Genomic DNA, 6,000 nt, shown 5'->3' with positions numbered 1-6,000 from the left:
CCCGTGAGATACCAGAGGAGACCGCAGGTGGTCTCCAGAGGTCTCACGCAGAACCAAGAAACCAACCCTGAATGTAAAAAAAATAAACCTGGCCTACACATTCAATACATACACCCCCCCCACCCCCCCAACACCTACAGTACAATAATGTGCAAAATAACTATTATCCAGATAGGGATAATAGATTATTTTCCATTATTAAACACATTAACTAGCATATTAAAATAAATAAAGTACTACTGACCTCATCAATAAGAAGCCCCCATCGCCAGCAACATCCTTGTCTTTCGTTGCCCACAAAATACATAGCCAATACATTGCAATTACATTCAGATATCAATTAACCCCTTAAACACCTTATCAGATAATAACCGCAAAGGTAATTAAGGGGTTAAGCTACACTGGCCCGATACCCACCCTTCACCCATTTATTTGTACAGTGGCTTCATCATGCAACTATATATATATATATATATATATATATATATATATATATATATATATGGACATACGAACTCCAGATGTACACATGCCCACTGTATGATGTATCTATCCTTTGGCCCATAACTAGTCCTGTCCAGTGTCGATATTGTTAATACTGATATAGGAATAGACAATTATGGTAATAATTGAACAGAAGTTATATATTGTATATTAATGTCACAGTAGAAGTATAATTAAGTATGTTTTGATGTGTCTCTGTATTGTTTTTGTATTGTTAATAGTTATGTGATTACGTTAGTTAGTCTTGATTTTCTTGTTAAAATTATAAATTTAGATATATAAGTATTAACACACAAGAAACACTTTATACACGGGTGCAGATACACTATGATCCTAATATATAAGGGTTACATTTAAAATTTAGTTTATCCTAAGGTAGTATTATTTAATAATTCAATGAAATTACTTTATACACATTGTGGTTGACACAATATTCACCATATCACAAGTTTATATAGACAATATGGTTTATATTGTTCATACTATTTCTATTGTTTATATCTATGCAGTTAACATGTGTTACCAATCAGTTGAGTGAAGTGTATATACACACAAAATTCTACTAGTATATTTTAGATGTATATATGAATACATACTGTAATATGATCCCCCTTCCCTATACATTTGGGTAATCTCTCTCCCTCATATAAAGATTATTATATTCCAGTCCTGTGATACTGTATATTACTTATATTTGGTACCCACGCGATATTTGACCCATCCACATATTAATTAAAGTCCCCTTTAGATATATGTACTTTTATTATAGTTAACAAAATGCTGGATCTAGGTGAATGCTAAATATGGATTCGATTATGTGTAAGGGTACAAATAACCATATTTCCATACACAAATTGTGCAAAGTCCCCCCAATAAATCCTATGGATGTAGGGAATTTAAGTACAAGCATAAATAATATCTAATAATATCTTAACAGATGAGTCCCTTTATTTCATAGTTCAAAATCAATCATTTATTAGAACCACATATGAATTTAACGATTAAAATGAACACTGATTAAGAATACTCTGACAAGTCCTTAAATAATTTAATAGTGAGTATATGTTGTATTACACAAATAACAGTGATACAATGCAATATGTATACATATGAAATATTATACTGCAGTGTGTATACAATTATATATTGATTTGTATAGTCTTTCTCTCTTCCTTAAGAAAAATATATGTATATGGTCCTTAATACGTTTTATGTTGTTTTCATGCTGTTTTATTAATCAATTATGTATTAGCCAATCAATTTAGGGAGGTACATTTAAATACCCTGGTAGGGATTAGGTAACAATTAGCAACCCCTGACGAAGCCCAAGTGGAGAAACGCGTAGGGCCAGCGTTTTTGGAGCAGAAAGAGACACGCCGAGGCACCAAGCAGAGAGACATTCTCACGGAGCTACGGCCGTGATTGCCTGCACTGACAGACACCAATTCCCGCGAGAGCCGAGCCGCGTCATACCGCGTCACACCACGTGATACGGAAGTAATCGTGGACGTGAGGAGGATTGGTAATCGGCGCTTCTATACACGAGTGTGAGAGACTCGCTAAATCACTTTCTACTGCCCGAAATTCACTCACAGAATGTGAGTTGACTACCTGTTTTTACTATTAGTTTATTTTTATATTAAAAAGGTTTTACACATTTTGTTCCTCCTCGTATTCCCTTTCCACCCCCCCCTATGAGATCCATCCATAGAGGAAAGTGGGTTTAAAAGACCATCCATGATTGCTGCAGCCGCTGCTGAGTCCCGTGGACAAGCATTCGGAAGATCCAGAGGCCAATGAGAAGAGCTGCAGTAGCTGTGTTCGTGAGTCCCATAGAGGATTAAAGGCTTTGAATTAATTTACCTGTGCAAGCGCATCCCTTACCTTAATATAGTCTAATTATAACTAGATATACTGCCCTATGATTTCTTTTTGTGTTTCTTCTCTACCCTGTCTTATTTGCGCCTAGGTCACTCTTCTGCATATATATATATATATATATATACATATACATATATATATATATATATATATATATATATATATATATATATATATATATATATATATATATATATATATATATATATATATACAGTAGAGGCAACGTTTATTCTAACATTTGCCGTAAACTAGCCGGGTTACATTCTGGGTATGTGCTGGGTATGTGCTGGGTATGTTCTGGGCTAGTTTGAGGCACGTTTAAGGCATTTCTGCATTGACTAACGACCCATAGGATTAACACAGCAGGGATCCCTGGCAGTCCAATTCAGTTTGAATGGGACTGCCAGGGACCCCCGCTGTTAATCTGATAGGCCATTAATCAATGCAGAAATGCTGGGGCTAGTTTAAGGAAAGTTTAAGGCATGTATTCAGAATGTACCTGGGTGTTTCCTGGGTTTTTTGGGGAATTGCCACTGGTTTTTGTTCGAATAAGAGTTGCCTCTACTGTATATATATATATATATATATATATATATATATATATATATATATATATATATATATATATATATATATACACAGTGGTTAACAAATCACCAAAAAATCTACTTGCCACACAAAAAAATCTACTTGCCACCTAGTGCCAAAGGTATGCTGCTTGGGCCAATAGGAGCTCGCCACGATGTTAAATCCACTCGCCCAGGGCGAGCAAATGTATAGGTTTGGTGATCACTGTATATATATATATATATATATATATATATATATATATATATAGAAGAAGTGACCTAGGCGCAAAATGCAGGGAGAGGAAGAGAAGAGGGGGGAGAGAAAAATACACCTTCCAGCAGCAGAACGATGATGAAGCTGTGAAAATTGTTTGAATAATCTTGTGCAGTCTAAGAAATCTAAGACGAAATTGAAGTTAATCAGTAGCAGAGTTCCTGAGTCCCACTGTGGATTAAAGGCTTTAAATTGCTGACAAACGGTAATTGCATATCTTACCACCTAAGTCCTGATTGATTTGACATACTGCCCTATGATATTTTTCTCCCCCCCCTCTTCTCTTCCTCTCCCTGCATTCTGCGCCTAGGTCACTTCTTCTTTGTGTACTCTATTGCGGCAGGTGTGGAGCCGTGGACCTGATTGGCAGCAATCTGTAGGGTTAGTGTTTTGAAGGGTTTATCACCTCTCAGTTGATTGATTGGCAAGGTGTATAGTTTATATACTCTACATCTAACTAAGTGTTTGGTGTTTGCGCTGTTGTATCTTGTTCTCTTTATATATATATATATAATTATATATATATATATATATATATATATATATATATATATATATATATATATATATATATATACACACATGATGAACCAATATACAAATACATGTAGAAGGGTTATCAAAAAACATGCTGTACTACAAATACCACTTCTCCATACAGACACACTACAATAAAATCAATTTCCTTTAATAATCCAAGGGCCAGATGGCTTCTCGGGGCTATACTATAAGAAATTTGCCAAAGTACTAGCCCCTAGGTTGCTCCACGTGTTCAATGCAATATTAGCAGGAGCCCCCATCCCCAGAGAGATGTTACAGGCGTCTATATCATTAATCCATAAACCAGGTAAAGATCCGCTGGACTGCAAAAGTTATAGGCCCATATCCCTAATCAATACTGATATTAAAATATACGCTAAACTATTGGCCAATAGATTATGTCTAATCCTACCCAGACTTATACACCCAGATCAGGTCGGATTCATTAAAGGCAGACAGGCAGCGGACAATACCCGGCGATTTATTGATCTGGTAGAATTGGCCACTAAAAATAACACACAAAGTATGCTGTTAAGTCTGGATGCAGAAAAAGCTTTTGATAGGATAGACTGGCCTTACCTGAAGGAGACGCTTGCGGCATTTGGCTTTGGGGATCAGGTGAGTAGAGCGATTCTCTCGCTGTACTCAGGACCTACCGCCAGGGTAATACACCAGGGCTTTCCATCTCTCCCCTTTCAAATTAAGAGTGGCACGAGACAGGGATGCCCATTATCCCCTCTCCTGTTCGCTCTATGTATAGAACCACTGGCGGCGCAAATTAGAGGCAACCCGGACATCTCAGGGTTAAACGTATATTCTCAAACACATAAAGCGGCCCTGTACGCAGATGATATCCTACTAATTATTTCAAAGCCCCTCACCTCCTTGCCAAACCTATTGGATTTATTGGACAGATTCTCGAGCATTTCGGGATTTAAAATAAATCAAGCTAAATCTGAAGCCCTCAACATCAATCTCCCTAGACACGTAGAGAAGTTATTGCAACTGAATTTTAACTTCCACTGGCAACAGAAATTCATAAAATATCTAGGAGTCCACATAGCCAAGAACACCAAAGACATCTACAATGCAAATTACCCCAACCTAATTCGGACGTTGATAGCTGACCTCCATAAATGGTCCTCTATACGAATATCCTGGATAGGTAGGATACATAGCGTCAAAATGAACCTACTCCCCCGTATCCTATACCTTTTCCAGACGTTACCAGTGCCACTCAGACTGAAGGATTTGCTCTCACTTCAGTCTGCAATCTCTAAATTTATCTGGGGAGGGAAAAAACCGAGAGTCAACAAATTAAATATGAAAAGATCTGTCCTAGCAGGGGGCCTAGCGGTACCCTGCCTGCTCTCATATTACAAAGCGGCTCAATTAAGCCAAATTGTTCAATGGCAATCCAGTCCACATTTAAAACGGTGGGTGGAATTAGAGAGTGCTGCCTGCGCTCCTTTAAAAATACGCAACTTGATTTGGCTACCTAAAACAGCACGACGATCTGCTAACATGCCGCTTTCCTCAATGACCAACTCGTTGTCTATCTGGGAGGCTAATAAGACTAAATACTCTCTCACAACGAGTAATTCTTCGATGTCCCCAATTTGGAACAATCCCAAGTTCGCTCCTGGCCTTCTGGAGGGAGATGCATCAATTTGGAAACATAAAGGTTATATACGAATTAAAGATCTGGAGGGTTACAATAGCAAGATTAAAACGTTTGATCACGTCAGAGAAGAAAAAGATATACCCCACTCAGAATTTTTTAGGTACCTCCAGCTTCGAGCATTTTATAACAAATTTGCCCCATACCCCCCCCTGACGTCATTCGAAAAGCTCTGTCTGGCAGAGACCGACACAAAGGGACTCACATCACAATTGTACAAGGAAGTAGTTGATTCTGCGAGCTTTAGACAGCAGCCACCGTCATTTAGAACCCAATGGGAAAGAGACCTGGGAGAGACATTAGAAGATGACGAGTGGAACGCTATATATATGGCCACGGCAAAAAGCTCCATATGTACCACACTAAAGGAGAACGCATATAAGGTCCTAATGCGGTGGTACCTCACCCCAATGAAATTAGCCAAGTTCGTGCCTGGATCCTCCTCACTATGCCCCCGGCAGTGCGGAGGATCGGCCGATCTGTTACATATGCTGTGGTCTTGCCCGCGGATCTCCCCACTATGGGAAGAAATTAGACATTGGATACAG

Source organism: Ascaphus truei, chromosome 6 (assembly GCF_040206685.1).
Source record: "Ascaphus truei isolate aAscTru1 chromosome 6, aAscTru1.hap1, whole genome shotgun sequence".
Classification (NCBI taxonomy): domain Eukaryota; kingdom Metazoa; phylum Chordata; class Amphibia; order Anura; family Ascaphidae; genus Ascaphus; species Ascaphus truei.
The sequence above is the reverse complement of the archived record's forward strand: the minus strand, read 5'-3'. Positions refer to the sequence as shown.